At 31.0% G+C, this 12,003-nt stretch overlaps 1 long non-coding RNA gene across 1 annotated transcript; it reads right to left on the bottom strand.

Moving 5' to 3' along the window:
• Window positions 1-7,841: 7,841 nt before the first annotated feature.
• On the bottom strand, window positions 7,842-10,251 carry LOC140016633 (uncharacterized). The gene is made up of 2 exons (XR_011822847.1): window positions 10,067-10,251; window positions 7,842-8,704 (listed from the first exon to the last, which is right to left on the bottom strand). It is a non-coding gene; the product is annotated as an uncharacterized lncRNA (long non-coding RNA).
• Window positions 10,252-12,003: the final 1,752 nt, after the last annotated feature.

Raw genomic sequence — 12,003 nt, 5'->3', positions numbered from 1 at the left:
ATTATAGGAATTTTGGAAAAAAAAGTATAGCCTTTTGGGTTTAAAGTGTTACTTAAATAGTGAAAATAGGGGAGGTAGCTGTAAGTTTTAGAACTTGAGAAAAGCTTTTTGTAATTGTCAAAAACCTCGGGGGAGGTATGCGAAATTAACCCATACTTTTTGGTTTAGTATTAACACTTCATGTGTTAGTTAGGAACATAATCTGGACGTCAAATGTCAATAGGACTACGATCCGTGCCTTGACACAATCCTTTCACGATGTTAGAAACGTGATAGAATGCCTGCCGATGTTTTTAAATTTGGAATGGATAGTGAACCGGATGACTTTCCCAGTTTAACCGGTACCAGATAATTTGCGCTTCAAAATTTTATATTTTTCAATTTATAACTAGTGTTATTTATTTGTTTTTAATTAGGAATTCTGAAACTGCTCAAAATTTCTTAGACCTTATTGCTTGCAGGGAATGACAAAATTAAGTTTGCATTCAAAACACGAAAGAGGCTTACTTTTCCAAAGAAGCAATTAACAAAGAAATTATATTTGACAATGATTTTTCTTTTCTTTTTTTTTTGAAGAAAATATGTCAACTATCAGTTTGGGTAATTATAATAGGTATATTAAATATATTAATTTTAAAAAATGCCCTAAATTTAATGGATATTTTTTGAGGGGGTCCAAAATATTATGCATGTTGTATTGAACATCAAAGTTGTACACTCCATGAAGACCAACCCCTATGGATGAAAATATGGATAAATAGGGAACAAACTAAAGTAGGCTAGAGTTACATTGGATAAGTTTAAGATGCGTCATGCATCATTAGGGCGTAGATGTTGGATTATTCAAGTTGGTTCGAAACTGGAATGGGAAAAGTTCTTTGTTACATCATATCCTGACAGTTTTTGCAGGACGAAAGGCCCTTTAATTGCTTTTTTTTTTTTTTTTGGCATTTCGATGACATAGCTGAATTTCAACATTTAAGATCGGTTGGATCATTCCAAGAGTGACAGAATTTAAGATAATTTGTAGCTTTGTGTTACACTCCATATTGCACCATATATCAAAGCAAATCTTGTCCTTTTTAATTGATCGCTAATCTTTTAATATTAAAAAAATTGTCACTTTAATACATAGTGTAACAGAAATATAACACCAAAACATGTAATAATATATCCAAAATCCTCGTTTGCTAAGTACACCGTGCATTAGTTAAACTAGGACATTAAATTTGGAATATCCCAAATTAACTTGTGACATCAATAGCTCTGCTATTTATTTAGCCTATTAACTTTCTTTAGACGTGTCAAAGTGCCATTTTTAGTAAACCCGTCATACATCATTAGATGCCTCAGAATCTCTATGTTCGTACTCTCTTTCTGCACACCAACAATGAGATATCTTATACGGGATAATTTCAAAAACCTCCATTGAGATTTTTCATAATATCACTTGGCTCTTATAAAGTTTTTGAAATTTTACTTACCTCCCTTAAATTGACATTTCTTGTAACACTTTAGCCCCTTTAGAGTAAAAACAAGAAAGATAAAACTTTTATTTCAATACTACCCTTGTGTTATTTTACTTATGAAGTCTAAAACAACAATAAACAATAAAATGAGGTTAAATTTTTATAAGGTGTAAATTTCTTGACTTGAACTATTTATTTTGTATTAAAAAAAAGCAAATTTTACACATTAAAAAGTTCACACGTACGAAGAGATTATTTTATTTTTCAGTATAACTTAAACTACATAATGTATTAAAATATAGGGAAATAGTTTAAAACATCCCTCATATTTTACAAAATATTTTTTTTGTCCCTCACTTTTAAAAGTGTAATTTTAGGTCCCTTACAAATTCACATTGGTCAAATTTGGTCCCTACCTAGATTTCCGACTAGTTTTTGACCGAAATTCACCACGTGCCTAGCATGTGATCATTTTTTAGGAGCAAAATTGGCAAATCAAATTTTACATAATCCGATTTATAGTTCCTTACATTTTACAAAATGAATTACTTCGTCTTTCAAATTTCACAAATTAAAATTTTTCATCCCTCATATTTCACAAAATGAATTTTTTCATCCTCATTGACCATGTGTACGAATAGTTTTTTTTTTAACTCATGTATATATATGTTTAACTTCACCTGAATAGTACAAATAACATGTAACATATCTTTATTTGATTTCATCTAAACAGACTACATGCTATTTAATAGATATATACAAGGGTTTAAAACTAACAATTTTGTTTTAAACCCATGTATATATCTATTTGATTTCACCATGTGAATCTATTCAATATTTGTGGTCTTTTCTCTTTTAGTAATAATTCATTTATTGAGTTGTATAATAAGATCATCTAATTAATGGGTTCTAGCTCGAATTCTATAGTCATACTAACAAATTACAGTTTAAATCTAAAGTTTCTACTCACCACCTTTAAGACCAATAGTTGAATTACTTGCCTTGTAATTGTCTTAAAATTTGAAAGTGCCAATCACTTAGTCTTTTTGTCATGCTTTTCCTTTGTTTATTTTTTGTCTAAATTTAATTTGATATAAACAGCAAGCAAAATCAAATAGAGATATATTACATGCTGTTCGTACTATTAAGGTGAAATTAAATAGATATATATATATATATATGGGTTAAAAAAATATATTCATACACATGATCAATTAGGAATACAAAAATTCATTTTATAAAATGTGAGGGCCGAAAAAAATTCATTTTGTGAAATGTAAGGGACTATAGATCAGATTATATAAAATTTGATTTAACAATTTTGCCCTTAAAAAATGATCACATGCAAGCTACATAGTAGAATCTGACCAAAAACTAGTTAGAAACCTAGGTAGGAACAAAATCTGATCAATGCAAATTTATAAGGGATGTAAAATTATATTTTTAAAAGTGAGGGACGGAAGAAGTTATTTTACAAATGCGAAGGGCATTTTAATGAATTTTCCTTATAATATATTTCCTAAAAAAAAATCCCTGCCCACGAAATTTTTTAAAGTGTTAATTACTCACCAAAATCCTTCTAAGTGATTGGCTTTGATTAGATTTAATTTACCCACATTCTTTATTGTCCCACCACAATCTTAATATAGAGAAATATGAACCATTATTAGATTTCAATTTTTTTATCTACATACTTTGGTTCAAAATTTTATTTTATTCTTTTTTTGGTTAAATAATTATTAAGAGAAGGATAATGTTGTCAATTTGTAACCTTTGATACAAATATTTAGTCTTGTCAAGCTGAATAGGAGAGGTAATTGAAATTTAAAACCTTGAAGGGACCTGAGTGATATTATAAGAAACCTTAGGGGAGGTTTCTGAAATTGTCCCATCTTATATTGTCTCCCAAATTTTTAAAGACGAATGATATTAGTACTTGAAAAAAATGCTCCTAGCACTCCACCCTTTTTCATTGCTTAATGAAATGACAAAAAAACCAACAAAAAATTTTAAGAGACAAAATTCCCCTCTACGTATTTACTAGTTACTTTCTCTACTTTATTTCTTGAATTTACTTAGTTTTTCTTACATTTAAATTAGTCTTAAATTGTTAACCAACTAATGATGGATGAAATTGCTAATAATGATGATGAATTGTTTAGTAGTCCTTGAGTCAAGAACGATTCATGTTGTTTAGGAGTTTTGTATTACTTTGGGCTTATTCATTACTTTTTTAGCTGAATTTTTACAAGTTTAAATATTATTGGAGTTTATTCTCTTTTTTTTTTTTTTAATTAAGACTTCATAGTCAATAGTGTAGTGACTTTAATCAAAGTAAGCAAAATGATTATTAAACTATACCTTGAGAGTGATGTTGATATTCATAGAGAGTCTAAGATATGAGTTTTTATGTCATTTTGAACAATAATAAGAAAGAGTAGAATGATTGAAGTTTTTTTTTTTGAAGTACTAATATCATTTGCCATCTATCTGCTTAATAATTAACGTTAAGCGAATTTTCAACAGCAAGCTTCTTCGACTCCCACCAACCCTACCTGCCGCCATTCCCCACTTCTGACTATTGTTAAACGATGGTTGACCGCCTCCCCCTTAGTGTCAAATTATGGCAAAATTTCGCCTGCACCTCATCTTTCCATGTAGATTCCGAATATGTACTCATTTTCCTTTGTATTTGGCCAAATAAGGCTAGATATAAAGTCGAAGATGGCAATTCCGCCAGAGTCACAAGTCCTTCACCAAATCCTTTTAATCTTATAGTTAAAATTCTTTGAAGTAAGAGAGTTCAAATCAGTGATGAACTTGGCACGAATCCTTCAAATTTTTACAGCAAAATGATGTACTCTAATAGCCTTTTTCTAGCTATTTTGAAAGCCTAATTAGCGTTAAGTTGTCAAGTGTTATATATCTATGAACTCCTTGTCTCATAGTATTTGCTTGGTCCAATTCATGTTGAACGAAATCCTATGGCGCTTTGCCATAATGAGAATAATGCCCTAAAATTTTAATCCACTCATCATGCAAGTGACTAGTTCTATTGTGATTCCAAAAAATTAGAAATTAGAAATTTTAATTCCTTTGTCCCCTCCTCATTTCTTAAATCTCACCTCTTTCTTGTTAGGAAAAGAAAATATTTCCCAAAAAAGCAGCTAGTTCTGTTAGCTTTGGCTACCGAAACCAGATGGAACGGCCATAGTTATACATTTTTTAGAAAGGGGAAAATACAAGAGGCTTAACTATTGAAAAGCCAAAAATATCCAAACGTGAAAGTTTGCAACCAATTCAGATGTCGTCGACACCTTCAATAGTGGTGTTAGCTATCATCATCATGTCGCTATTGTACTAGTTATCTAATCTACTTTAATTAAGAAAGTCCAAATTGCACTACAAAATATGTTTGGTTCACAATTTGGGTTACCTATCCCGAATCCAAATGTGAAGAACATTTGTTTAATGGATTTGGTAATTAGCTTATATTTTAATATCATTTATTGGACTTATCTTTTGGATAGCAAATTTTTCTAAATAATATTTGGCTTACGTTATAAACACATTTTCCAACACACATTTTTATATATTCAACCTCTTTATCTTACATCTATTATATTACAAAAAGTGCTACAGTTATTATTTCAAATAACACTCTGTTCAAACACAAGAAGCAAGTTATAATGAAAGTATCACATCAAGATAACTTTTGATATGAAATCATTCGAAATTGTTTAAAAATTACGCAATATAAGTTCAAAATATGAAGAATATTTGTCTTATACTTTGTTTAACAAATATATTCATCCAAAACTTTTAACTTCATTTTTTTTGGTTTTCGAAAATCTTGTTACGTATCTAATATTTTTCAGGCCTTCAAGTTTAGTCAATAATTGCGTTAGTAAACTTAGGAAATCACAAAAATAATTTTTTATATTTTGCAACTATGTTAAATCTAATGATTTTTCAGATCAGACATATCTGTGACATTTTCTATATATTTACTTCCATTAGTGCAGATTGCTTTGTCAAGCAAATTGTGCTGGACAATTTTCAACTAATTTATTAATAACATTGACTTTTGTTTAATCAAAACAAGCTAGGAATTCACAACAATGATTTAGTATACTGTGTGGATAAATTTCAAAGTGGAGAACTATTGTAAATTCTATCATGAGTCTTCATATATACTCCATTAGCGTTAATTGCAAGTGGTAAACTACTGTTAGTTAATTCTACGTCGAATAAATTATCTAGGGTTGTACTAGAATTAGAAGCAACACGCAATCCATGCATTCTCAAGATTAATATAATGTCACTGTATTAGTTCTTTATATACACATGTATCATAGTAAGGACAAAATTGTGGGACTAACAGGGAAAAGGATTTTGATCGTAATCAGTGACGATTCAATCCTTCTGTTTAGTTTAGAAGAATAAAATTTATCTAGTGGTAATTGTCATTATTAATTTATTAGGGATAGTTTCAAATATCTCCAATAAGGTTTATGATAATTTCAGGTATTACCCTCACGTTTTAAATATTATGCTATCTCCGTTATTTTGAGGTTTTAATAACACATTTTGTCCATGTTAATTAAATATTAATTTCCACGGCGCAAGCTCAATTTGATTTCCAAATGTACGCTTGCCATGCTTGAAAGAATTTACAACCCCTCTTCGTATCCAACTGCCACTGTCTTTATTATCTTCGTATAGATTCTAATAATTAATCAAAGGATTATTAAAATTCATTAATAATCCTCAATAGTAGCACAATTTGGCTACGGTCTCCAATGAGTATTCGTCAAAAGGAGTCTTAGGTGTTAGAGTATAGTTAATTTGGGAAAGTATCACAATTTAGGAGAATGTAATAAATCTAAGTGTGCATATTTACATTGTAACTTAGGTATGATTTACAGATTTAGGTGTTTTAATGGATGCTCACCCATTAGAAAAATCTATAGTAATATAGTAATGTTGACATGTTGACCTACTCCAAACACAAATATTAAGATTTGAGTATGCCTTTAATTAGCCCCCCTAATTTCATACTTAGCCAAATCCACAACTAGTTAATATACTCATTCATAATGGTCATGAGGCCTTCTTTTATTCCAAAGGTATGAAACCAGAATTATTTTTCAAAAGATTCAGAAAATCTTTATTTGTAGTTCTGGATCAAACATTTTCAGATTAAAAATATTTCACAATCTAGGAATTTCTTTGCCATCCATGTTGAGACTTATAATATCCTACTCAATAATAAGGGTGTGAATGAATCTAACTAAGCTGAAAGTTTAGTGTTTAAATTTGTTTGATTATTTTAACGAATTTTAAATCATGTTCAAATTTGGTTTGTTTATTGATTGAGCCTAACTCAATCATTTTTTATCAAATTGAACTTAAATCAAGATTGAGTAGTTTGAAATTTTTATCTATAAATTTAAATTTTATACTAATCGAGCCAAATTTGAGCCGAATTTGAAAGGTTATTGAGCACAAAATGCTGTTCAATTGATTAGTTGATGAACCCAGTTTGGACAAACTCTTACCTAGTTGAACTCAGCGTCTGTTTGGTTGGACAAGCTCTTGCCTAAGAAAACATTTTACCTGGAAAACTATTTCCTTTCCATAATTTTCAGGTGTTTGGTTAGCCTATTAAAAATATTTTCCAATTTCCCTTTTTGGTGTTTGTTGATATATTGCAAATGTTTTTCTAATATGTTTCTCTTGACTAACCATTTTTACTTTTTATCTACTATACTATATACTCATTTCCATTAAGCGATCCGGAATTTAGCATTTTTAAAAAGTTTGCTTGGATTACATATTTGCTATCAAAAAGTTGCCCTTTATTTTTTCCTCGCCTTCTTTTTATTCTTTTGTGTACTGTGTGTAAGCTTTTTTTTTTTTTTTTTTTTTTGGTCTATATACTTCTCATGCTAATTTGTCAACGGCCAAAATTACTGTTTGATAACCAAAAGATGGTTATGAAAAAAAAAAAAAGTGGGTGGCAAAATCAATCACTAAGATACTAGTGCGTTTGATAAAAACTAAAGTTTGAAAACTTAACAATTTAATAATTTAATAAATTCAAACTTTAGAGGTCATATTTCAAATTTTAGTTATCAGTGACAAATGAGTAGTTTATTACTTATTTTTTAGAGCAAGTTTTAGCTGAAAAATTCAATGTCACTCAATTAATTCATATGTTCAATTTTTTATTATCAAATGCATCTAAATATCTCAAGAACTAAATCCATTAAGTTTAAATGCTGAATTGAGTTATTAAACATGGTCTCATAAAAAAGCATTAATTTTGTCACTTGTCATAAAATCATAAAATTCATAAATACTCAGAAATGGCTAAAAATTCAACTTCCAATGCATTAACGGTAAATTTAAGGGAACACCCAAAAAAAAAAAAGGAAAAGGTATTAGACAAGATATAGAGCCCCTTACAGAGCTAGTTCACTGCTCACACACTACAGGGTTTTGTTTTAACTAGTTAACGATTGAAGAAAGACCAAGCTGCCGAAAAGGAATGGCAAGGAAGCTTCTCTGGCAGCACATCTTCCCACAACAACAACAAAACATCTGATTGAACTAGGCGGTCATTTGGTCGTTCTTACACAATTTAAAGGCTTTAATGCATCTACTTAATCCTAATTAAAGGTTGTTTCGTCTACCATTGCACATGGAATTCGTGCAACCATCAGAAAACTGGAGCCACCCTTAATGTCATATGCTTCTCATTCTACAAATTGGCATCAACTTCTTGAACTTAATTTAGAAGCATCCAAGACAAAGCACCAGTTGATCCAATGGCTGAATCATGAAAAGTACAACAAAGAACTTGGAAAGCATTAATAGCAAGGGAGCAGCAGCATAATCAACTCCTAAGGACAGCCAGGCCAATTAAGACCATTGCACAACACCATGAACCTCCCGAGGATGAACCAAAGTCGGATCCACTTTTGAGAATAAGCAACATGTTCAATGACCAAAGCCATCATAGAAATGGCTAGAAAGGCCTTTGCGAAACTTGTACAACCTCTCTTTGTGATTGTAATCTTCATTTGTTGCATCTGAATGGCTAATGCATTTTGACTAAAACTAACATTATCAACAAACCCATGGCTTCATGAAATACATCCCAGAGCTGTTTGTGCTTTGAGAAACAAATGCCATGTAAGCTGCTTAGAACCTGGAACTTTCTGCTGGTCCTGCAATAAAGATCAATTGGAATCATTCATTTTTACAAGGGCTAGCCCAAACCATTCAAAATATATACTAATGCATTTAAGTTATCAACCATAATCCACTAGTACTTTTCATGATGTACAAGTTCTTGGATTATATTATCAGCACTTATAGTTATAAAAAAAAAAAAATCTCAATCAATTAAATCACTAATTTTCAAAGTTAGATTAATAATCAAGAAAGAAACATCTATAACAACAATAAAAAATACAAGTCTTACTCAGCATTTTATGGTAATAATAAAATGAAGAATGAATGAGGTGATCAAACACATTTAACTAAAATGAGCAGTTAAATGTCTTGCTCTTGCATGCCCCATTCAGTCAAACACCAAAAATTACACCCCAACAATTACGACTCTGGAAGCACGCATATACAAAATCAAATACTAACTAATGAACAGTCACTACCGAAAGACCATTGTATTACAGCAAGAGCCATCACTATAAAATAGATATACCTTACAGATCCAACAGATTCGTAAGCTGAATAATTCAGCTTACGGAGCAAAATAGTCAAATAATTCTATTAGTTCCAAAAAATGAAGCACCCAACAACCTCCTAATGTATTGATGACTATGTACTGAAAACTTATATTTCAACATTGCCAAGATTAATGCAAGTGTAGAGCTCAACATAAGTGCTCCCACAACTTAAAGGTATACTTCAAGTTCCAAGCATAAATGTGCACACAGCAAATTGTCAAAGATTAATACGAGAAAACAAAGAATTAAGCCACACAAAGGTCCACCAACCAAACGAAATACAAAGCTACTATGTGAACCCTTTGTCCCTTTAAGCAATCAAAATATCTTATTCTTGGAAACATCATGAAGCATAGGTTGTTAGACTGCAGATCAGGTTACTAGTCTAACAATTACTCGATGAAACTGAACAGAAAAAGGGTGAAATATGAAGAATGGTCTGCACAAACTTATGGAGAGACAGCCCAATTCCATGGCAAGCCACCACTAAAATGGGAATTCGAGTGGATAGTCTGCAGAAATTCATGGAGAAATAGCACAATGCCAGTATAAACCACCACTAGGATAGGAATTTCGCATAAAATCACTAAAATTCTAAAAATATCAACTTAGAACATGAGCTGAGAACTATGGTAATCCAAGCTCGGAGCAACCAAACCCGTCAAATTCCAATGAAATTGTAAAAAGAAAATTGGAAAAAATGCAAAGGTTTTTTGAATTCATCATCTAAAATTCTCAAAATCTCAATGTAAAAGGTTTTGAAATCATCATCTTAAATTGGCAAAATCTCAAAACTAGCTAGAGAAAATTGTTGGAGATTTTTGAAACAGAAAAGGAAACCTAATAAGTTACGTGTAATCTCGCCTTGCAGCGGTCCATTGCCGGCGCCATTGATGAAGACTGCTCTCACTTGAATCACAATCGCTCAGCCTCTCTTCTTCTCTCTCCTCTTGAGTCCCGGTGCCTCTGTTTTTTTGGAGCGACTCTGCCTCTTCTGTTTCAATTTGTTAATTAAAAGTGAGGGACGCGTCCTTTCTATATAAGCTAGTTTGGGAGTTTGGAATAAAAAAAAAGAAAAAAAAAAGAGAAAGGAGAAGTTAGCAAATAAAAGAAAGGATGGGAAAGGATCCAAATTTTTATTTAAATTGTTTGGGAGTTCTAAGAAAGAAAGAAGGCAAGTGGTTTTTTTTTTTTTTTTTTTTTATTATTTGAAAGTTGAAGACAAATGAAAAAACAAAGATACTCAGACAAGTTACTTTACAAATTTGTCCTTTTTATAAACAAATGTGAATTAAGTAAGTTGAGGGATACTTTTAAAAAAAAAAAGTAAGTTGAGGGATTTATCGAAAATTAAAATTTTTTGTATCACGATTTTAAGGGCAATATTATTATATTCAAAAATTCACTTAAAGCCCGTGTCTTCCATCCTTTTCCGCCTAACTTTGGGTGGAAAGTTTTCCAAAACATAGAGGGAGTGAAATTTTTTCAAAAATTTTCTTTTCCTTCTCATTTTTGTATTTCAAACGATGGAAAAAGTTTATTCTTCTTTCAAAACTTTTCTTTTCTATTTATTTTCTTCCTCCCAAACTAGGTAAAAAAGAAAATAACTTCACCAGCACATAAAGGTAAGTTATTTTCCTCCATTTTTAAGGAAAATATTTTATCACTAGAGAAGACAAAATTTTACCTTTTTTTAAGTGACCAAGCATAGGAAAATCTAGAAAATGCATTTTGTAAAATATTTTCGCTCAAAACAAACAAACCCTCAATTTGAGTATCAAGAAACTTGATATTCCTTTAATCCACTCATCGAGTTTCAATTACCCTGGGTCCTTCCTAATTTGGTTTGACCTTCCTAAAGCTACTTTCCCCAGTAACTTCACTTCTTCTCAACATTAAATCCTTGAGTTGGAAATATTTTTCCACTACATGTTTCTTATAGTATTTGGCCATTTGTTGCTTATATTGAGCTTCCCTTATGGCCACATTTTCATTTGTTCCTCCAGCAAATCCAAAGGTTGTTCTAATTTCAATTCTTTATTGATCCCCTTTGTTAGGAAATTGGTTTAATTTCTTTTAGACAGGTTCCTTGTTTTGTATGGAAGTAACTAGTTTTCTAATTAGTTTTAATTATTTGAAGTAGTAGTCAAGAAATTTTCTATATTATTTAGGATTTAGAAGTTATTTTCTATTCTATAGAAGTCCAGGAATTAGCATTGGTTTCCTGTTGTTATTTGGTTGTTATTTGATTTTTTGGCCAAATAATATTCTCTATAATAGATGTGTTGGCATACTACACAAGAGACACACAAGAGCACACAAGGCAACATGTAACCTTATATATGGGGTGTAAGAGAGGGTTCTTAGAAGATGAGAGATGATATACAAGGGTTGGGTTTGAATTGAAGTTGTATTCTTCTATAGGATTTTTTTTCCTCTCAAAATAAAGAATATGTTTCTCTCTGTGAATGTTGGTTCAATGGTGGAGTCGAACTATATTAAATATTGTGTGTCATTTATCTTTCATATTTGTGACTTGTTACTCATTAAATTATTATGTACTTGATGTCTCATTAATTGTTTGTTCTGCGCTTGGATCCTAACAAGTGGTATCAGAGTTTTAGGTTGCGACACTAGACTATTCATAGGCAAGTGAATCCTTGTCAGAATTGGACCGGCGAAAATTCTCTTCTTAGTGGTGGACTAAGTGTCAAAGAGTTTGGTTGGTGTTAAACCAAGGAGCCAAACTTGGTAGGGGTCCAAAATTCAGTTTGGAT

This window comes from Coffea arabica, chromosome 11c (genome assembly GCF_036785885.1).
Source record: "Coffea arabica cultivar ET-39 chromosome 11c, Coffea Arabica ET-39 HiFi, whole genome shotgun sequence".
Lineage (NCBI taxonomy): Eukaryota > Viridiplantae > Streptophyta > Magnoliopsida > Gentianales > Rubiaceae > Coffea > Coffea arabica.
This window is presented reverse-complemented; position numbering and strand designations above follow the sequence as displayed.